This window comes from Lactuca sativa, chromosome 8 (genome assembly GCF_002870075.4).
Source record: "Lactuca sativa cultivar Salinas chromosome 8, Lsat_Salinas_v11, whole genome shotgun sequence".
Taxonomy (NCBI): Eukaryota; Viridiplantae; Streptophyta; class Magnoliopsida; order Asterales; family Asteraceae; genus Lactuca; species Lactuca sativa.
In genome coordinates this window covers 82418741-82443311 of record NC_056630.2, presented here as the reverse complement: position 1 = coordinate 82443311, position 24571 = coordinate 82418741, and positions in this window count along the sequence as shown.

Here is a 24571-nt window from a genome sequence, read left to right as displayed (position 1 = left end):
TTCTAAATAATTTCGAAACGATATTATTAAAATAATAATAAAGTAAAGTAAAGGTGCTGTCATTTTTGTGTTTTCAACTTCTCATCATTTCAATCATAGTACATTTCTTAATTTATTTAGTTTATAATAAATAAGAAAACACATAACATCGTAAAAATTAAAACAATTTTTTGCATTTTCAAAACATATTTTCCAAATACATTTATTAATAAAATGTCATTGCATCATATTCTTGTTTCACAAAACATCCCCCAAGATCGAAATACATAAAATCTCATGTGTGTGTACGAATCATGTCGGCGTCTTCCACGGTCATCACTGGTACTTGAAACACATAACACATAACACTGTAAACATAAAGCTTAGTGAGTTCTCCAAAATACCACTCTAACATATATTAGCCACTCGAGGCTATAACTCTGTTGACCCTCTGGTCAATGTGTCTCAGTGGGACCCTCCAGCCCCAACTCTCAGTGGGCCCTCTGGCCCTAACTCTATGGACCCACTGGTCCTACTCTATAAACTCTGAATCATGCATATCACGTATCACATAAAACACAACATATAAATAACATGCAATTACACTAGCACACAGCTCTAAATTACACTAACACATGACGTTGTTACCATACTAGGTAAAGTATAGTGAGAAGACTCACCTCTGGTATCTCGGTAAATCTCTGTCTCGGTAAACGCTGGCCTAGCCTCCGCCTAATCATATGAAATAAATACTCTATTTAATATAACTCTCAAAGGCTAGACTATGTCCTCTTATGACACTCTCAGAAAGGTAAAAGACCATTTTACCCCTCTCATAACTCAAAAGGCCCCTCAATAGACCATACCCTAAAAATCAACTTTCCGGGTTACGCTGCGCGTACCAGATGTGTACGCTGAGCGTACCCGGCTGCCTCTCAGAATCGGGGAACGCCACCCAGTATGCGGCGCGTACTGGGATTACGCCCGACGTACTCCCCAGCTTCAGCCCCTTAGCTCTTGAGGTCTTAAACAGTTAAGACCCACGTCCAATTTCTAGATCTGACCACATCTAAGCCTCTTAATCCATAAAGTTGATGACTTTAAGCCTTTGCATGGCTGAACAAGCCACCAACTCCCATAATATTCCATCCTCTAACTCTAGAAGGCTTAATACTCAAGCATGACCTCAAACTATCAGCCAAGATGAAAACTTTATGGTTCTAAATCACTAATACCACTGAAAAGGGACAGATCTCGGACCATGGAGCACCTTATACTCATAAAGTCTCCACCTTTGGGGTTTTTAACCCTAGAAATGGCACATGCAACAACAACCAAAAGAATAGGAAAGTTATGAACTTTATACCTCTAAGTGTAGCCCCTTTCTCTATAGATCTCAGATCCAAAATGGCACTTCAAGCTTTAGCTTCCAAGAGCTCCTTTCCTTCTTCTTCACTAAGCCACTAAAACACAATTAGCTCCAACAACACTCACACACACTAAGGACGATGGGAGGCTCTCTCTTAGGGTTTCACTCACTGATATGGAGGCTGAGAAATGAGCCTTAGCACCCTTTAAATAGTGCATAAGACGGAATAGGGTTTTTGCTCCTGGGTCGGGTACGCCCGGCGTAACTCTGGGTACGCCCAGCGTACCTTGGCGACTCCGCGTCCAAACTAAGCGCATGAGTACGCGCAGCGTACCCCTCTGGTACGCCCGGCGTACTCACTTGCTAGTTTCCCTCCACTCAAGGACTAATCATGACCAATTGACAAAGAATAAGGGTGAAAGAAATGCACCTAAATCTCGGGGTGTTACGATTCTCCCCCACTAGAACCAGACTTCGCCCCCGAAGTCTCATTCCTCGAACAACTCTGGGTGCTGCCCTCGCATCTCTGACTCTGACTCCCAAGTCATCTCGGACCCCTTCCGATGTTGCCACTGAACCAAAACCAGAGGCACTTCCTTGTTCCTCAAAACCTTAATCTTTCGATCCCTGATCGCCACCGGTCTCTCAGCATAATTCAGGCTCACATCCACCTGAATATCCTCTAATGGCACCACTGCCGACTCATCGACTATACATTTCCGCAACTGCGACACGTGGAAAGTGTCATGAATCTGCCCCAACTCCTCAGGTAGCTCCAAACGATATGCTACCCTGCCCACCCTCGCGATCACTCTAAACGGACCAATATACCGGGGCCCTAGCTTGCCTCTTTTCCTGAACCGGATCACTCTTTTCCAAGGAGATACCTTCAGGAGCACAAAATCTCTGACCTGAAACTCAAGCTCGGACCGACGCCTATCCACATAACTCTTCTGGAGACTCTGAGCGATCAACAACCTCTGTCTGACCTGCTGAATCTGCTCCTTCATCTGAAGTACTATCTCCGTACTACCCATCACACGTTGCCCTACCTCTCCCCAACAGATGGGAGTCCGAAACCTCCTCCCATACAACAACTCAAAAGGCGGCATACCGATGCTCGAATGATGGCTGTTGTTATAGGAAAATTCTGCCAAAGGTAGGTACGTGTCCCAACTCCTTCCGAAGTCCAATACACATGCCCGAAGCATGTCCTAGAGCGTCTAAATCGTCCGCTCGCTCTGCTCGTCAGTCTGTGGGTGGTATGCGGTACTAAAATGCATCCTCGTACCCAATTCCTCATGAAATTTCTTCCAGAATATGGAAGTGAAACGCACGTCTCGATCTGAGACGATCGAGATCGACACTCCATGCCGCGATACCACCTCTCTCACGTACAACTCTGCCAACCTCTCAGCGGAAGAGCTCTCACTGATCGCAAGGAAGTGGGCGCTCTTCGTCAACCTATCCACAATCACCCAAATTGCATCGACTCCCTAGTAGTCCTCGACAATTTGGTGATAAAATCCATGGTAATCTATTCCCACTTCCACTCGGGAACCTCCAACGGCTGCAACTTACCATGCGGTCTCTGGTGCTCGGCCTTGACCTTACGACAAGTTAAGCACCTCTCAACAAACCATGCGACATCCCTATTCATACAGGGCCACCAATACTCTCTCTTTAGGTCCAAATACATCTTAGTGGCCCCGAGATGGATCGAGAACTTCGATCGATGAGCCTCTTCCATCAAAATGGTACGCGTCCCGCCCACAAACGGTACCCAAATACGACCCTGGAATGTCATAAGCCCCCGGCTATCGGTAACGAACTCTGATACCAACCCGACAACTTGTTCTCTTTTCTGGTTTTCTGATCTCACGGCCTCAGCCTGGGCCCCACGAATGGTGTCCAACACAGGAGTTATCAGTGTCAACCTCAAACAAACATCTCGCATCGGGGCGCTCTCCGCCCTTCAGCTCAGTGCATCGGCTACAACATTAGCCTTACCCGGGTGGTACAGGATCTCGCAGTCATAATCCTTCACCACATCCAACCATCTCCTTTGTCGCATATTCAGGTTGGGCTGATCCATCAAGTACTTCAAGCTCTTGTGGTCCGTGTATATGGTACACCGAACCCCATACAGATAATGATGCCAGATCTTGAGGGCGAACACTACTGCCCCCAATTCTAGATCGTGGGTGGGATACCTCGTCTCATGAGGCTTCATCTGCCTCGATGTGTATGCTATCACATGCCCCCTCTGCATCAATACCGCTCCCAACCCTGATATTGACACGTCACAATACACCACAAAGTCCTCCACCCCCTCCGAAAGGGCTAAAACTGGGGCTTCGCACAGTCTCTGGCGAAGTGTCTCGAAGGAGGTCTGCTACTCTGGGCCCCATGAAAATGCAACACCCTTCCGGGTCAACCTGGTGAGTGGCACGACGATCTTGGAGAAATCCCTGATAAATCTCCGATAATAGCCTGCCAGCCCTAAGAAACTCCTGATATCAGTGGGTGACCTCGGCACTTCCCAACTCATCACTGCCTCAATCTTGGCCGGGTCGACCAATATCCCTTTCTAGTTAACGAGGTGCCCTAGGAACTGGACCTCTCGCAACCAGAAATCACACTTGGAGAATTTGGCATAAAGCCTCTCCGATCTCAAAACTCCGAGGATCTCCCTCAAATGCTTCTCATGCTGCTCTCTGGATCTCGAATACACCAAAATATCATCGATGAATACGATCACTGAGCGATCCAACATCGGCCTGCACACTCTGTTCATGAGATCCATGAACACCGCCGGTGCATTGGTGAGTCCGAAAGGCATCACCACAAACTTGTAATGCCCATAACGAGTCCTGAACGTTGTATTCTGGATGTCCTCATCTAGCACTCTCACCTGATGATACCCATAACTCAAGTCGATCTTGGAGAACCAAGATGCTCCCTGCAACTGATCGAACAAATCATCGATCCTCGGCAACGGGTAACGGTTCTTGACTGTCAGCTTGTTCAACTCCCGGTAATCAATGCACATCCGGTGTGAACCATCCTTTTTCTTGACAAAAAGGATAGGCGCTCCCCACGGCGAGCTGCTCGGCCGAATAAACCCCTTCCCCAGCAACTCCTGAAGTTGCGAGGATAACTCTTGCATCTCTGGAGGCGCAAGGCGATAGGGCACCTTGGCGATAGGTGTGGCCCCCGGAACCAAATCGATACTGAACTCCACCCGCCTCACGGAAGGCACTCCCGTCAACTCCTCCGGAAATACGTCTGGGAACTCACGCACTATCGGCACCTCATCAACTGACCTCGATCTCTCTGAATCGACCCTCGTATCCATCACATACGCTACAAAGCCGCTACAGCCCTGCTGTATACACTGTCTCGCTCTAGCGGCCGAACAAAATGCTGACCCATAACGTGTACCCTCGTCGTACACCGTAAGAACCCCCCCCCCCTACTAGGGTCTTGTATAGTCACCAGCTGTCGCTCGCAGTCGATAACCGCTCCGAATCTGCTCAACCAGTCCATGCCCACGATGACACAGATATCCCCCATCGCAATAGAAACTAAATCAATCGGGAATTCAACACCGAAAATCTCGAGTACACACCCTCAGATCACCTCTGTGGCATACACCACCCTCTCGTCAGCTATGGAAACTCTTAGAGGTCGACTCAACGCCTCACGACTAACACTGATGTGCTGACTAAAATCCAAAGATACAAAAGACCGACTCGCACCCGAGTCAAATAACACCAAGTCAGGTACAGAACTCACAAGAAAAGTACCTACGCATAACATAATATAAGCATAATATATCAACATCAAAATAAATACACGAAAGAATACATACCAGCCACGACATCGGGCGTTGCGCGGACCTCCTCCGCGGTCAACTGAAAAGCTCTCTCTCGTGCCTTCGGTGCCTCGGCCTTCACTGGCCGGCTCTCAGTAGCTCTGATAGCAGCAGGGGCAGATCCCTGAGATGCTCCCTGCGCTGATCCCCGCAGCTGTGTACACTCTGTCTTCCGGTGTCCGGTCTGGTTGCAGTGAAAACATACTGCAAACCCCTTGGGGCAATCCTTGGTCATATGCCCCTCCTTGCCACATTTGTAGCAAGACCCTGCTCTGCACACCCTATCGTGGCTCTTGCCGCCCTTGCCACAAGTGCAGCCCCTCTGACTCCCTGGTCTCGAATCAGCGGGCTTGGCCCGCTTGGCTACCGGCTGAGACTGCACCGGTCGCCGATCCTTCCCCTGAGACTCAACCTCTTCCCTAGCCTGGGTCTCCAGCTCTATCTCCCTCTTCCGGGCATTTTACTGAAGCTCGGTAAATGTCCGGTACGTCGAGTTCGCCACGAACTCTCGTATATCCCTCCTCAAAATGCTCAGATATCGGCTCATACGTGCTTGCTCGGAGGACACGTGCTCTGGGCAGAACATCGCCCGCTCATGGAACATCCTCATAATCACTGTAAAAGACTCAGTGTCCTGATTGAGGGTCAGAAACTCCTGGGCCAAACGCTCCTTCTCCACCTGGGGAACGTACTCATCTCGGAACATAGCAGTGAACCTCTCCCAGGTCACTGCAGCAAGCTCAGCAGGCGTATAATGTGCCGTCACAAACTTCCACCAATCCTTCGCTCCCAAGCGAAGCTGGTTCAGCGTGAACCGGACTCTCAAATGCTCTGGAGATGAGCAAGTAAAGAAACACCCCTTTATGTCTAAATCCACCTCATCGCCGCAATCGGGTCCTGGGTCCCTTCAAACTCCGGTGGTTTTGTGTTGCTGAACTCTCGGAACAGCAACGCATCACCACCCTGCGGCCTAGTCGCAGTTATAGCTGCAGTGGCCGCAGCAACAGCAGCCTCAGAAAGAGCAGCGTATCTCTCATCAAATGTCTCTATCAGTGTGGTCTTGATAGACCCGAACATCTCTTGTATCTCTGCCCTGATGGCCGCAGCCACCTCTTCGTGGATGATCCTACGGATCTCCTCGTCACTCGTACCGCTGCTCTCTGGTGTGTGGCGTGTCCCAACCATGGTCCCCCTCTCTTTGAAATACAGCATAAAAACATATCAGAGACTTGCTCGAGTATACTCACACTCGAATACTCCACCCTACTTGTTTCTTGGTACTCTAAGGATTCTTACTTGGACTGTGCACTAACCCGGTGTCTTCAGTAGTACGGGCCCAATACTACCGTCCACACCACATCAGCATTCACCGAAAGTCCTCCTCCCAGAGTCCCAATCCCAAGCACTCTACTCTCTCTAATCATATGATACTCGCTAGCAGATCTCTCATAACCTCTTCGCTGCTATCTAAACACTCTAAAGCATCCCTAGCAGCAAGACTCCTAGACTAAGGCATCACATATCAGGCCACTCTAGTCCTAATAAGAATACCTAGTATACTCTGGCATGCATAATATAACTCATCATATATCATATCATATCATATCTCATAACACTTATTGTAATGGTATTTTGGGAAATCACCGTTCAGGCGCTGGCTGTTCGTACACACGACTCTGCTCTGTTTTGTCTCGAAAGCTCTTTTTATTCTTTTGAAAACTATTTTATTGTCAAAATTTTCTCTAATCCTCAGTTTGAATTCAGATACGCCCGAAGGTGCACCCGAATCCCTCAAACCAAGGCTCTGATACCAACTTGTAACACCGTAAAAATTAAAACAATTTTTTGCATTTTCAAAACACATTTTCCAAACACATTTATTAATAAAATGTCATTTTATCATATTCTTGTTTCACAAAACATCCCCCAAGATCGAAATACATAAAATCCCATGTGTGTGTGTACGAATCATGTCGGCGCCTTCCCACGGTCATCACTGGTACCTGAAACACATAACACATAACACTATAAGCATAAAGCTTAGTGAGTTCCCCAAAATACCACTCTAACATATATTAGCCACTTGAGGCTATAACTCTGTTGACCCTCTGGTCAATGTGTCTTAGTGGGACCCTCCAGCCCCAACTCTCTGTGGGCCCTCTGGCCCTAACTCTATGGACCCAAAGGTCCTAACTCTATGGACCCACTGGTCCTACTCTATAAACTCTGAATCATGCATATCACGTATCACAATAAAACACAACACATAAATAACATGCAATTACACTAGCACACAGCTCTAAATTACACTGACACATGACGTTGTTACCATACTAGGTAAAGTATAGAGAGAAGACTCACCTCTGGTATCTCGGTAAATCTCTGTCTCGGTAAACGCTGGCCTAGCCTCCGCCTAATCATATGAAATAAATACTCTATTTAATATAACTCTCAAAGGCTAGACTGATGGGATTAAAACAACCTTTAATCTATGAAGATCGATTAGATCTTGAACAAGTATATAAATATAAAACAGTAAAAACTCAATAAAAAGAACAAGACAAGATTGAATCAAACGAGTCGAATGATTAAAACAAAATCCTCAGAAGGGCTCAATTAAGAACATCAACTGTAGAGGATTGGTAGGTTACAAGAACGATTAAAGAAACCTTGAAATTACTATCGTTAAGCTCTCTATCGTTATTCTCTAAATCGTTAACCTAATATGCATGCAAGCATTAACTTATATACAATACATAAAAGGCTCTCGGTTGGACAGGCCCAAACCGGAGTGTACATGGCTAAACTATCGAGCCCAAAAGACGCAACATCAAAACAATCTTCAGCCCAACAATCTCCCCCTTTGCGTCAATTTGGAGCGAGACCTTCACTTTTTACTTGGACCGGCAGCTGAAGCTGGTACCTTCTTCTTCACGGTGCTAAACAGACACTTGGTTATGGAGAGGATGGTCTGTCGAAACCGGATGTACCAGTTGATCATATCACTGAAGTACTTGATGTCATCAGCCGAATTCTCTTTACACCGCTTGATAATTGATAAGATGTGCTCCAAGCAAGCTGTGGTGTAAAGGTGTTTGTCAGCTAAAGCGAAGAGACATTTCTGTCCTTCGGCTCTAGTGAACATCACTGAGTTACGCCTCGGATCAATCTTACCCATTTGCATTTGATTTAGATCACTGGCCGATCCCACAGGTGCTATCTTCGGTTTCTTGTTGAAAACTGTGGCGACCTCCTGATCCATTAGGGCAACCTCCATGATATAGCAGGCCAACATCCTTTTGACATGGTCTATGATGGGACCATATTCGGTTTCATCAGTCAAAAGGATATTGTATAAGACAATCCAATCATGAGGATTTAGATTGGGCAGATCCGCCAGGGAGATAATGTGAGCAGTTCTTGCAGATCCTCGAATGAGCTTGAACTTAACGTTTGTGAATCTCCCCACGGCATAAGGCTTCAACACCCGAACGTTTACAATCTTCTGGGCGCTCCAGGTAAGATATTGAGGGCGAGCGGCCTCCAGGTAGAAGTCAATAAGCTCCCTGTCAAGCTCATCGTTCGGATGCGGGACTTCAAAAATGTTAGAGAAGGCATGGAAGATGAACGCCTTTCGAGTCAGCGGCATATCAAACTGCAAATCGACAGTGTTGTTGCAGTCGAATGATATAACCGGCTCGAGCCATAATATGCTTGGAGTTTCTATGGCGTCTTTTATCATACGATCCCTGGTCCAGGCAGGGAAGAGCAACTTTCGGCTCTCAAGGAGATCGTGGGCTTCTTTTTGCTTGCGTTCGACTTCTTTAGCCTCACGCGCCACACGACTGGTATCGTCTTCAGTATTGCGACTGTTCTTTCTTTTTAACATGTCAGCAATGGTCTCCTTGTCTTCATCTTCATCTTCATCTTCATCTCCTCCCTCAGCTATGTTTTTGCCCTTGTTCTTCACACCCGAACCCGAAGCATGACCAGTTGGAGGTGGTTCGGTTGTGTGAGTAGCTTTGGAGGAAGGAGGTGGTTTCGATCCCTTCTTCTCATCTCCCCCTTGTTTCGGAATGGACACGAAACTCGGTAGGCCTTCAATCTTGCTTAAAAGGTCCATGGTCGGAGAGAGTTTTTCAGCGAGGGTACGCCTCACCGAATGGTTTAGGATGGGGTCGTGTGCTTCCAGGATGTTTGATAACGCTGCGTGGACATCCGAAACACACGTCTTTATCACCTCCCTTTCGGATCGAAGAGCTTCCAATTGTTGTTGGGAGTTGGAAAGTTGCGTGCTCTTGACCTTGAGGGCGGTAGTCTTACTCGCCAAGACGTCCATCAGAGAATTTTCAGCTGCAAGATCCTCTTGTAGCTTTGCCAGGCGGGCATCGATGGAGACACGAAGTGTCGAGTTGTCGTCGCTTATATTCTGGCGTAAGGAAGCGAACGAAGACAGCTCCGTCGAGACAAACTTGGCCAATTGTTGAACAATCGGTTCCAGAGTTGTCTTGGTGGCGTCGGCGCTTTCCTGCAAGGACTTCAGCAGGACGGAAGCGTCGGAGAATAGTTTATCGACTTTTTCGGTCGCAGCCTCACAGGCTCGGGTGGAGGCATCGATTGCAGCAGTTGCTGAGGCCACCGAATCATGTTGAGCCCTGGAGAAGGCATCAACAATCTTCTGAAGGGCAGCTTCAGAAAGAGATGACTGCTGGTTGTTGGAGGAGGCGAGAAGTAGATCAACCTTCTCGTTAAGCTCTCGGAGATGCTTCTTTGTCACTGGAGCATCATCCTCCTCGTCACTCTGAACTTGAAACGGACTGTAGTAGACCGAATCGAAGTTCATGTGATCACCACCAAGGTAAGGGTTGTCGCCATCGGAGGCATTTTCTGGAGATGGAGGTGGTGGTGAAGCTGGGGGTGTTGTGGTTGGTGTATGTTGAGTTTGAGTGTGGGGTGGGGTAGTTTCAGGTGGTGGTTGAGTTTGAGTTTCAGTTTGTGGTGGTTCGGTTACAGGAGGGGTTTCGGTAACTGGTGGTGTTTCGGTTGATGTGGTGAATATGGGTGGAGGTATAGGGAAAGAGGTTGGGGGAATAGTGGGATTTATGGTGGGAATGGAAATAGGAATAGTTGGTGGAGGTGAAGGAACTGGAGATTGATGAAGTTCCATCTCTGGGGTTGGGGACCGAGGTGGTGTGTTACCTCGTTGAGGAGATTCGTCTCCTTGAGATCCTTCAGAGTCCGAACTTCCACCCTCAGATTCGCTTGAAGAGGAGGGAATAACTAGCTTTCGCTTCTGTTGGGTCTTCCTTCTCTTCGGCTGTGGGGATGAAGCAGCCTTCGGTTGTTTCCTCTTTTTGGGAGAAGGTCCCTTTGGAGCTTTGGACACTTGCTTCCCCTTCTCTGCCTTTTTTCCCCTGCCCACCGGTTTGTCGGCATCATGAATCGATCTTAGCATGTCCGGTGTCAGTTCCCTCGGACCAGTTGGCCTAAACTCCTTGATCGTCCGGATCAGTCTGCTGTCGGAGGGCACATTACCATACATTGTCTCCAGGATGGAGCCAATGAAGGAAAATTTTGATGCATCTGAGACGATGATCTTCTTGGTATGGAACGTACCAATAGAAGACATCGATGCACCATCAGCAGTTGGAACATTAAACTTGTCCATGGCCCATCTTGTAATCAAGATCCAGAACCGGGCCAACGACACCTCCGAGTGTCGGGATGAGGAAGAGAGACTCTGAATGAGCTGTTGCCATAGGACAAACCCATAGTCCAGGTTTATCCCGTTGTACACCCCATACATTATCGATAGGAAAAGACGACTTGCACCGTCAGACCCTGAGCTCCTCTCTGACAGGCCCTTGAAAAGAACTGTAAATAGGCCATTCCACTGGGGCGGCAGGCAAGATTTCTTAAACTTGGCGACAGAGGTGAGAACCTCTGTGTATCCCATGTTGTAAAACATGTTGAACAGCATCCCAACCGGAATAGTCTCCGGATGAACTCGTGAAGGGTCAACGGAAAACCCTAGCATAGTGCAGAACCTTTGTCGTGAAACGGAGGTCTTGTGTTCTGCAAGCTCGAAAAATACCCGGTCAACGGCCTTGTCGTAGTAAGCCGTTGCGTAGACCTGCGATAGGGCCACCATTGGTACAGTTTCAATTCTGGATAGTGCAGGTGCAATCTGGGATTACTTCAGGCATTCAATGACCGGCGACATGTAGGAATCGTACGCCAGTGGGTTAAGATCAATGACAAGACATTGTTGGGGTCGGATGGGGAGAATCTGTGAAGTTGCATGAACAGAAGAAGATTCAGCCATTGTTGCAGGTTTGGAGAAGAAGATGAACGGGAGAGTGTTTGGGAGTATTTGTGCTTTGGAAATTATGGAGGAAGTAAAGAGGTAAAAGGTGGTGTAGGGCCTTTTATAGTGGGTGATAGGAGAGAGAAAAATCGTTTCAAATCTCTTATGGAAATACGAAGCGGGTTTTTTGAGTGACTGATTGGTGACAGTTGGGGCGTGCGATGATCACGTAGGAGAGAGAGTGTCAGTTTCCTAGGATTACGCCGCCCAATAAGCGCCGGTTCAGAGAGAGGAACCGTTTCCATTTCCACACGCGCCTTTAATGCCAGAGGGATGACGCTTCAATATCGCACACGCGTCCATAAGTGTCAGGAAAAGCGCGGTCGTTTCAAATTCACGCACGCCTTCTTTTTACCGTCGTTTGAATTTTTATCCCTTTAACTCCCGCCGAGTCAGCAACCTTCCGTCTTATCCCTTTTAAACGGCATTTTTGAATAAATGACCCACGTGGATAGTTTTTGACCACAACTTCATAATTAACCATCGAGTAATAATCCAGCCTGTAAATAATTAGTAACGGAATTTTGGAAAATCAAGGATTTTCGTGCAAAGAGTGTAAAAGAAAAAGAAATAAAACAACTCTTTTAAGGATATTCTGTGATGTCAATAATGACACGAAACTGATGATCCCGGGCACGAATCTCTTCCTTCAAGGTCAAGAGAGACCTCAAAGTGTTAGTGTGGAATCCCGTTGAATTACGATCAAACATTTATTAATAAATGTTGAAAGGTTTCTTTTAATAATGCTAAATAAGGGTGGTTTCGCTTTGATTCATCAATTATATTCTTGATATAAGAAAGAAAGTGAACAAAGTACTTGTGAGACCGGTGTAGTCTGTTGAACAAGTAGGTAGGAATTTATTTTGTATTGGGTTGGATAAGTATAAAGTCTCAGAAAAAAAATTAAAAATTGGATCCCTTGGGAAGAAATGTTATGGTGTGTAACAATTTCATAGGAATCACACAAAAGAGAATTTGAGACATTATAAGGGTACATTCGTCAATTCTTTGGTGAAAACTTGATCAAATTAATTGTTCACCGTCAATTCTTTGGTGTTGAATTTTGGGTTTCACTCAGCTCGTAGTGGCACGAAACTAAGATCATAAACACAGATGTTGTGTAACCATAAACCTCAGTGGTAGTTTCTGAGAGTCTCAAGGGTTACGATAATGAACCGAATATAATGGAGAAGTGTAATGGGGATGGTGTAAGAAGATATATTACCTCTGCTGCGAAAATAAGGACCAAGCAGGAAACTCTTAATTCATGTGAGAAAAGAGTGAGGTAGCTCACGATTAGAATAAATGTATTAGCCTTATTGGGAAGACAAGGTTTGTGTATACCAGGTCATGAAGGCTATTATTCAAAATCTTATGAGGCTTGGGACACATACAGCAGCATGCTTCTAGGGACACTTAAGTAATTCAGCAAATATATCCTCACAAACGAATGAACACACAAAAAATAAATAAAATATTTTTGGAGTTTTTGAAATTTGTAATAAAAATAAAATAAAATAAATAAGTTAGAAAAAAAAATTAAGACTTAAAAAAAAACTTTGGAGAAAAAAAATGAAAAACCGAACCCGAACGTTCGGTTGGTTTCGGCTCTAGAAAATATTGAAAAACTGAACCCGAACCTTCGGTTGGTTTCGGTTTAGGAAAATTTTGAAAAACCAAACCCGAACCTTCGGTTGGTTTCGGTTCCACAAAATTTTGAAAAACCGAACCCGAACCTTCGGTAGGTTTCGGTTTTGGAAAATTTTGAGAAACTAAGGAATTTAGATATACAGGAGATAAATACTTTTAACACAAAGAAAAACAAAATTGTACAAGAAATTTACAACACATAAAAACTACCTTTGAAGTAATGAGCGAGTCAGATGGTTGAACCGAACCCGAACGTTCGGTTGGTTTCGCTTCTTACGTTTGAGGTTTAGAGGTAGTGTGAGGTACTAACTCTGATTCCATCATACCTAGCCCTTGCAATATTTTATTGAATGATGCTTCAGGAAGAGCTTTGGTAAAGACGTCAGCCAGTTGATCAGTGGTTCTTACGAAGTGAACTTCGACGTTTCCATCTTCCACGTGATCTTTGATGAAGTGATACCTCAGTGCTATATGTTTGGTTTTAGAGTGTTGCACTGGGTTATGACAGATCCTAATTGCACTTTCATAGTCACAATATAGTGGGATCTTCTTCATATTGGGTCCATAGTCTCGAAGTTGACTCTGGATCCAAATCACTTGTGATGTGCAGGATGCAGCGGCAATATACTCCGCTTTGGCAGTAGACAACGACACACACGTTTGTTTCTTGGATTGCCAGCTGACCAACTTCCCATCAAGAAATTGACAGCCACCAGTTGTGCTTTTACGGTCGAGTCCACATCCTCCAAGGTCAGCATCAGAATAGGCTTGAACGAAGAAGCCTGAATTGGATGGATACCATAGACCTAAGGTGGTGGTTCGCTTGAGATAGCGTAAGATGTTCTTCACTGCAAGCATGTGAGGTTCGCGTGGGTTTGCCTAAAATCTAGCACAATAACACACAGAAAACATGATATCAGGCCTGCTAGCAGTTAGATACATCAGTGAGCCAATCATTTGACGATAGAGCGTGATATCAACAGCCAGTTTGTCAAGAGATGGAGTTAGCTTGGTGCCGAATGCCATTGGGACTTTGACTTTTGAGTCTCCCATCATGCCAAACTTCGCTAGGAGAGTCTTCGTGTAAGCTTCCTGATTTATAAAGATGTCTTCGGGTCCCTGTCTTATGTTCAAACCAAGGAAAAAGTTAATAGGACCCATTGAGCTCATTTCAAACTTAGTCTCCATCAACTTTCTGAATTCAGCTGTTAAGCTGGGATTCGTGGAGCCAAAGATGATGTCATCGACATAAATTTGAACTATCATAAGGTGGTTACCTTCCTTTTTGCGAAAGAAGGTTGGGTCAACCGAACCTTGTTTAAATTTAGACATCTTTAAAAATTTTGTAAGCGTTTCATACCAGGCTCTCGGAGCTTGTTTGAGGCCGTACACAGCTTTATCCAGAATATAGCAATGATTTGGATACTTTTAGTTCACGAAACCAGGAGGTTGCTCCACATACACAGTTTCTTCGAGTTCTTCATTGAGAAATGCACACTTGACGTCCATTTGGAAAACCTCAAAGTTTTTGTGAGCAGCATAGGCCAGAAATATTCTAACAGATTCTAGCCTAGCTACTGGAGCGAAAGTCTCTTCATAGTCTATCCCTTCCTCCTGACAGTATCCCTTGACCACCAGACGAGCCTTGTTCCTTATGACATTACCTTCCTTGTCCATTTTGTTCCTAAAAACCCATTTGAGACCAACAACCGAAGCATCTGGAGGAGTTGGAATGAGGCGCCAGACTTTGTTCCTTTCAAATTCATTCAGTTCGTCTTGCATTGCTTGAACCCAATCAGAGTGATCGAGGGCAGTGTTAACTGTCTTCGGTTCAACTTTTGATACGAATGAGTTAAACATACAAAACTCAACCTTTGAAAATAAGGATGTTTGTTTTGCCTTCAGTTGAGATCGGGTCAGAACCATTTCAGATACATCACCAACTACTTGAGAGATAGGATGATCTCTGGTCCATTTGGTAAGAGGAGGGTAATTCGGATCAAAGGTTGGGTCTAGTTCAACATTAATCATTTCTTCTGGCTCAGATTGGCTATCGTAATCAAGAATCATATCATCATGCTCCCCCTCAATTGATGAGTCTTGAGAAACATGAGATTCAGGGGTTTCTTGTGGTGCTGGGCTTTCAGGCGTTGAAGCACCTTCGTTTGGAGAGGCATCTTCGGTTGGTGAGGCACCTTCGGTTGGTGAAGGACCTTCGGTTGAAGTTGTAGAGCTTGGCTCCTCCTGGACTTGTGAGCTTGGCTCCCCCTCGACATGAGAACTTGGCTCCCCCTCGACTGAAGCATTGTTGGATGGAGATTCATCAGTGGGCGATTCTCCTTCATGCATTCTTCTTGCAGCATCTTCGACAATCTGCTTCATATGATCAACTTTGTTGTCAGCTGCACCTGCTTCTGAGAGAGAAGCTTTTTCCGGTTCGTCAAAGAGTTCCATAAATTTCTCGTATAAATTGGCGATCAAGACTGTGACTTGGCCAGTTTGAGGAAAGATTTCCCCGGCAGTGTCTTCTTTGGCCTGTAGCTTCTTGACATAGCTATCGTCAAAGGTCACGTAGTATGTCTCTTCAATCCTTCTTGAATGCTTGTTTAGGACCCTGTACGCCTTGGATGTGAGTGAGTAACCCAGAAAAATTCCCTCGTCGGCTTTGACATCAAACTTGTTGCGGTGTTCTTTAGAGTTAAAGATGAAACACCTTGAGCCGAACACGTGGAAAAATTTTACATTAGGCTTTCTGTTGTTTATTATCTCATATGGTGTGAGCGTGAAGCGCTTGTTGAGATAGGACCTGTTCTGTGTAAAACAAGCAGCAGAAATAGCGTCAGCCCAAAAATAAAGAGGTAAGGAAGCGAAACTTAGCATAGTTCGGGCAGCTTCACACAAAGATCGGTTTCGTCTTTCGACTATTCCGTTCTGTTGTGGTGTGTAGTGAGCTGAGAAATTGTGACTAATTCCCTTTTCTGCAAGAAATTCTTCAAACTCCCTGTTCTTGAATTCAAGACCATTGTCGCTCCTGATGTTGCGAACGACCTTCTTGAGCCGGACTTTAATTTGCTTGATAAACACTTTCAGCTTTTGAGTCGCTTCAGATTTGAGTTTTAGAAAGAACACCCATGTAAATCGTGAAAAGTCATCAACAATAACAAGAATATACTTGTTACCACCGATGCTTTCGATAGATGAAGGACCACACAAATCGATATGAAGCAATTCGAGTGGTTCAACAACTTTTGTGTTGATTACAGATGGGTGACTTTGACGACTCTGCTTCCCCATTTCGCATGCAGCACACAAATGCTCTCTGTCGAACTTGAGCAATGGAAGACCCCTAACATGACCTCCAGTGACAAGTCGGTTGATATCTTTGAAATTGAGATGAGAGAGTCTTCGGTGCCACAACCAGCTTTCGTCGGATTGAGCTTTTGATAACAGGCATATGGCTGGGTTTCCTTTGATGGGTTGCATGTTTAGAGGAAACATTTCACCCTTTCGCTCTGACTTGAGAATCAATTTCTTTGTCTTTTTCTCTATGATTTCAGAACCTTCATCATCGAATGAGACTTTGAGACCTGTACCTCCAACAAGCTGAGATACACTGATGAGGTTGTGTTGGAGTCCTTCCACATAAGCCACCTTCCTTATAGTGAAGTCTCCATTTGTTATCATTCCATATCCCTTTATGGTGCCAAAAGAGTTATTTCCAAACTTGACGTTGCCACCATTTGCAAGAGATCTGTATTCCCTGAGCTCCTCTTTCCTCCCTGTCATGTGACGTGAGCAGCCACTATCGATGTACCATTCTTCGTCGAACTGCTCGTCACTTATAACCTGCAAAAATTAAGCAGATTTAGGAACCCAAAGTTTCTTGGGTCCATGTGAGCTTTTCATGGGAACGGGAATTGTAAGAGAGATGTCAACTAGATATGTTCGTTTTATTAGAGTTGTTTCATCTTTCTTTTTAATGGTAAAGACTTTTATTTTGTTAGGATTGGGTGAGTTCGTTTGGGACTCTGGTTTGGATTCATTGACCTTCTGCTTTCCCTTTTGTTCAGCTGATGAATGAGATTTTTGAGAACAAGCGGAATTAGCTTTAGAGCAAGATGGAGATGAATCGGTGGAAGTAGAAGAATTAGAAGAACGAGAAGAATTAGAAAGAGAGGATTTGGATGGAGAGGACTTCCTGGCTGGTGACTCTAGGTGACCCTTTTGCTTTTGATCATTGGAGGGACTGACCTTTGAGTCTTGTTCTCTTTTGACTTCAGAACCGAACCTCTGCGTTCGGTTGGAGTTGTTCTTGGAACCGAACCTTTGGTTTCGGTTGAAGTCCTTTTCAGAACCGAACCTTTGCATTCGGTTGGTATTTTCTTGTGAACCGAACCTTGGCTTTCGGTTGTTGGAACATTCAGGCTTTCTTACAGGATTGTTTTCGTACTTCAGATTCTTGTCTTGGTGTGAGTAGTATGCATTCTGGGAGTGCCAGAATTGTTTCCTTTCAGAAAGGTTTTTCCTGTATCTTTGGTTCCTTTCTATCTTTTTATTCCTCATCTGCTTAGGTTGATGATGAACGTTCGCTTTCGTTTTTGTTGTCTCCTTGGCTGGTTCCTTTTGAACTTCAGGAGTTTTACTTTGAGCCGAGGGAGCAGAGGGAATATCCGAAGAAGATCCAGTTTGCACTGAGGGAGTAGAAGGAATGTCTGAAGAAGTTTCACTTTGAGCTGCTGGAGTAGAGGGAATGTCTGAAGAAGTTCCACTTTGAGCTGTTGGAGTAGAGGGAATGTCTTCTTTTGCTGAACGATCATCCTCCTGAGGAATATCTTTCGTACCACTGGTACTTGGCTCATTGAAATTATCCGGCCTGTTCAATGGTTCAGGGATGTATCTTCCTTTGCTCATCCAGGAGGTTCTTTCAGACAAGCCAACGGTTTCGTTTGCATTATCAATTGGAGCTTCCCAGAAGTACTCATCACAGCCATCAGCATTGTCTTCGTTAACAATAGTTGTGAGTTCAGCTGTTTGATGTTCGGTTACTCCAGTCACCTTGTATACTTGATTCGGAGTGGTCCTGACCTTTTGATACACAACTGCTTTCTCTACTAATTTCGGGGACTTTTGTTGGGACAATCGAGCGAACTCCACAGAATTTTCAGAAATTAGATTTTTGTGATTTTCAGGTTCGCTTTTAACAAATTCAGAGCAGTCAACCGTGTCCTCTACAGAAATTTCACTCATGTTGTCGTCCTCGTTAAGCTTAGATGCATTTTCAACATCAATTTTGTTTTCTGAGCTTACGTTGGCGTTTAGAGAGTCGAATTTTTGCATGGTTTCGGTTCTCAGTTTAATTCTGTCATTTTCATCCAAAAGATTTTTGAGCATGTCCTTGTGGTCTTTGGATTTAATGAAGGACTCGATTTTGTCCAGTCCATACATGTAGGTCGGATTGACATCATCAGACGATATCACACTTTCACAATTGTAGGCTTCGACATCGATTTCATCCTCCTTAAACTTTAGGAAGGGCAAAATCATGCGATGGATCTTTTGGCCTATCTCACAGTCCAAGTGAAGTTGAGTAATATTGGAATATAAACGTTTAGCAATTAAACAAAAAACATTTCGTTGTTTTAACAATTTTAAATTGTCTCTCTGCAAATAAATGTTTTCGTCTTTAACTTTAACTAATTCCGACTCTTTTAACTCAATCCACATTCGCCGCTCCTCACTCCTCGACGCCACCCTGCTTAATTGATCAGGCAGGTTAGAATTGGTGACTCGAGTTTGAGTTAAGCTACTATCTAAATGAGAAATTCTTGTATTAACATTTTTTAGTTCTTTCTCATATGAGGATGATGGTACTTTAGATGAAATAAAAACAGATTGTACCTTCTTTATCAGTTCATCGAGCTCATTGAACTGCTGGCTGAGTGGTTTGGCCGTAAAGCACATATCCTCCTGTACCTTCGGTCCATTGCTTCCTCCATCGGTGTTGTATCCCCTCATTTGAGATACGTCAGTCACCATGAAGCATTTTCCTCCACTGCTTCCCTCCTTAGCCACATACGCCTTTCCATGGGTAGGCTTCCTCACTTCTTCGTCTTCTGAGTCGGTAGACCAAACTTCTATGCTACCGAACTCATCGTCATTAACCGAACCCTGCACAATAAGAGCATTAATAGAAGGGTTAGCGGTAGACTTCTTCTTTCTCAACTCATCCAGTCTCTTCTGCAGCACGGCTTCCTCATCATTTCAATCGTCCTTTTCAGCCATCTTCTTAAGAACACAGTCCTTAGCATAGTGGTTCTTGCCACCACAGTAGAAACAGCTTACTCCGGAATCGCCATCTGCCTTCGGTTCCTTCTTGGGCTCCTCAGCCTTCGGTTCATTGTTCACCTTTTCAGAGCTGTAACTCCCCTGCCAGTTTCGGTTTTTGTTGCTGGGGAATCTCTTCTTTATGAACCTCTTAGGATTGGACACCATCATGGCATAATCCTCAGATGTGAGGTCATATTCCTCCAAGTTGAGCTCTTCATCCTCCATCACAGCTTTAATTTTAGATAGGAGGGCCAACGAACCAAGACTAGAAACAACGTTCTTCTCTTGTACCACAATCTTCTCTTGGGACTTTAGAATACCCACCAGTTTCGCCAAAGAGTATGATTTAAACTGCTCATGGGCTTTGACTGTGGAAACCACTGCTCTCCACTCAGACCTCAGTCCGTTCAAGAAAGTAGCCTTTTGTTCGATAAGCTTCCTTTCAATGTCGTGTTTGATCATCTTGCTGAGAAGATGATTGAAGCGATCAAACGTCTGGGTCACCGTTTCTTCGGCCCCTTGCCTGAATTCTCCAAACTCAGATAGAAGCAAGGTTTGGATAGAATGTTCAAGATCTTCGTCTGTGGAATACAGTTCGCGAAGTCTATCCCATACTTCCTTCGCCGTTGTGCATGAGCTGACCAATCTGAATGTGTCGGACTGAAGGGCGAATCTTATCAACCTTAACGCCTCAATATTGCACTGGAATTTGTCTTTTTCATCTTGTGCAATATCCTTCACGTCCTTTAGCAGATCATTGTACTCCTTTTGAGTCTTAACGATTCTGGACGTTGCAGAATGAGAGAACGGTCCATTGATGATGGCTTCCCATATGAGGTAACCATTATCCTCCGATCCAATCACGTAATCTTCAAAATGATGCGCCCACACTTCATAGTCATGGGTGTATAAGATTGGAATCTTTGTCGTCGAACCGATGCTGTTGGAAATATTAATAGGGTTTGATTGCGTCGCGTCCATTATGATCGTAAAAACTTGTTCAAAGATCAGACTTGTAATAAAGCAGATTAGGGCAAAACAATAAATATTAAGATACGTTAATTAAGATGACGGCTCAATAAATATCGATGACGGCTCAATAAAGATGTGTATCGATTAGATCTTGAACAAGTATATAAATATAAAACAGTAAAAACTCAATAAAAAGAACAAGACAAGATTGAATCAAACGAGTCGAATGATTAAAACAAAATCCTCAGAAGAGCTCGATTAAGAACATCAACTGTAGAGGATTGGTAGGTTACAAGAACGATTAAAGAAACCTTGAAATTACTATCGTTAAGCTCTCTATCGTTATTCTCTAAATCGTTAACCTAATATGCATGCAAGCATTAACTTATATACAATACATAAAAGGCTCTCAGTTGGACAGGCCCAAACCGGAGTGTACATGGCTAAACTATCGAGCCCAAAAGACGCAACATCAAAACAATCTTCAGCCCAACATAGACTATGTCCTCTTATGATACTCTCAGAAGGGTAAAAGACCATTTTACCCCTCTCATAACTCAAAAGGCCCCTCAATAGACCATACCCTAAAAGTCAACTTTCCGGGTTACGTTGCGCGTACCAGATGTGTACGCTGAGCGTACCCGGCTGCCTCTCAGAATCGGGGAACGCCACCCAGTACGCAGCGCGTACTGGGATTACGCCCGGCGTACTCCCCAGCTTCATCCCCTTAGCTCTTGAGGTCTTAAACAGTTAAGACCCACGTCCAATTTCTAGATCTGACCACATCTAAGCCTCTTAATCCATAAAGTTGATGACTTTAAGCCTTTGCATGGCTGAACAAGCCACCAACTCCCATAATATTCCATCCTCTAACTCTAGAAGGCTTAATACTCAAGCATGACCTCAAACTATCAGCCAAGATGAAAACTTTATGGTTCTAAATCACCAATACCACTGAAAAGGGACAGATCTCGGACCATGGAGCACCTTATACTCATAAAGTCTCCACCTTTGGGGTTTTTAACCCTAGAAATGGCACATGCAACAACAACCAAAAGAATAGGAGAGTTTTGAACTTTATACCTCTAAGTGTAGCCCCTTTCTCTGTAGATCTCAGATCCAAAATGGCACTTCAAGCTTTAGCTTCCAAGAGCTCCTTTCCTTCTTCTTCACTAAGCCACCAAAACACAATTAGCTCCAACAACACTCACACACACTAAGGACGATGAGAGGCTCTCTCTTAGGGTTTCACTCACTGATATGGAGGCTGAGAAATGAGCCTTAGCACCCTTTAAATAGTGCACAAGACGGATTAGGGTTTTTGCTCCTGGGTCGGGTACGCCCGGCGTAACTCTGGGTACGCCCGGCGTACCTTGGTGACTCTGCGTCCAAACTAAGCGCATGAGTACGCGCAACGTACCCCTCTGGTGCGCCCAACGTACTCACTTGCTAGTTTCCCTCCACTCAAGGACTAATCATGACCAATTGACAAAGAATAAGGGTGAAAGAAATGCACCTGAATCTCGGGGTGTTACAAAACAAACTTCAATTCATAAGTTAATAGCAATGGATTCACAACTTAGTATTTTATGTAAATATTATAATAAATCTTGAATTCACTGTTATTCAGTTGTGAATTCACCGTTATTAAGTTATGAATCTAAGTTTGTTTTCTTATTTATTATAATATTTACATAAAATACTAATTTGTGAATCCATTGCTATTAACTTGTGAATTGAAGTTTGTTTTCTTATTTGTTATAATTTTGCATAAAATTGATATTAATAGCTTATGCTTTTTTTTTCTTTGAATTGATTTTAGAATGTGTGTTATTATGTTATTGTTTTCTAAAAAAAAAAGTTTTTTTAAGTTGCAATTGTGATGTTTTAATGTTTCGTTTATTATTTAGTTTTTTAATGTTACTTTAATTTTTATTAATAAGAAAATATATGTTTTAAGTTGTGAATTCATGGATTTTTATAAGTTTTAAATTGTAAATACATGATTTTTATAAGTTTTAAACTACAAATGCATACTTTTATAGGTTTTAAGGCGTAAATTTTTTATATTACGTTGTTAATTAATTGTATTAAGAGTTTTAATTTGATAATATGGTTATGAATACATACTTTTTGTGTACTAATCTATATATTTAATGTATTAAGCTATTAATTTTGTGTATTAAGCTGTGATTTTTGTGTTTTAACCTTTGAATTAACTGCATTAAGCTGTGAATATTTTATTTAAATTGTGAAATTGACTATATTATACTGTGATTTTTTGTATTAAACTGTAATTTTTGTGTTTAAAAATGTGAATTCACTGCATTAAACTATGAATTTTCTGTTTAAACTGTGAACTGACTGCATTTTGTTGTGAATTTACTGTATTTTGCTGTGAATTTTTTATAATTGTGTTAAAATATGAATAAATTTTTGTCTTAATTTTCTTATGGATATATTTATTTTTTTGTTGTATAAATTTGTAAGAATCTTCTAGTTTTTATAATTGTTTTGCATTAAATTCAAAACGAGTATATTAATAGGCTTTGTTAGACTGTGAATGTAATATTTAAGTTCCTAATACATGACTTTATCTACAGATCTGATTTGAAAGAAATGAGGGCTATTATGTTGATACAAGTGGTTGGTGGTTGCATGTGATGGTAGAGTTTGAGTTGCTGGCTTCTATGAATTAGTGAATTATTATAAAACAGTTTGTATCAAGTTGTGAATTTTTTGTATTAAACTGTAAAGGAACTGTGTAAAGCTGTATTTTATATAAGTTTTGTGTCAAAATATAAGCATATACCAATGAAGATATTAGACTGTAAAAATTATAAGTTTGCCCTTTTCGTACCAAAAACAAAAAAAATTAGGATTTTAACATACTTAATAAGAGTATTTTGTAAATATTTATTAATTAATTGGGGTTCTTAGAGTTCTTAATCTTTTATGGTTCTCATTTGAACCACTCCATATACATATATATATATATATATATATATATATATATATATATATATATAGAGAGAGAGAGAGAGAGAGAGAGAGAGAGAGGAGGGTTCAATTGAGAAAAAAAAGGTTGAGAATGGGGGAATCATTCTCAGCCACTCATTTTTTTTGCCTCAAAAACCTCCGTCGTACTAGCAGAAATGGGAAAGGAATAGACATTTGTTTTCCAACAAAACATCTTTTCTTAAACTATGCTAATCATTACCTTAATATATACAAAAACATAGTTTTTTCGTTTTTTTTTAATTTTTAAGAAGCTGTTTTTATCGAAAAATGATTTTAAATATACCAAAATTCATGATTTTTTATTTTCTACAAATAGACATCCATATTGATATAGTTTTAAGATAAAATATTTTTTTTTATATTTTCAGCTATCGTTATTCATAAGTGAATAAAAATGAATCAGGTTTTTACTACAGTACATTCGTTATTCAGTTATGAATAAAAACTATGATTATTATTATTATTATTATTATTATTATTTACAATTTAAGTATCATTCATATATGAATATAACATATAATAAACATGGTATATTCATATTTAAATATTAGACGATGCATTCACTTATGAATATTACATAGTATATTCACTTGTGAATATTAGATGGTATATTCACTTATGAATATTAGATAATATTTTCATATCTGAATATTACAGAGTATTACATGGTATATCACATGTGAATATTACATAGTATATTCATTTGTGAATATTAGATGATATATTCACTTATGAATATTACACAGTATATTCACATATGAATATTACACAGTATATTCACAAATGAATATTACGCAGTATATTCACAAGTGAATATTACACAGTATATTCACATATGAATATTATAATGTATTTTCACAAATATATATAATTTTTATATGTTATTCACATATGAATAACATACAGACTTTCCTGTCAAATGATCCAACCAAACACACCATACATTTCTATCCAAACAAGATTAAACAATAGCAAACAAACATCCATGAAATCATTGTCATCTGTTTTC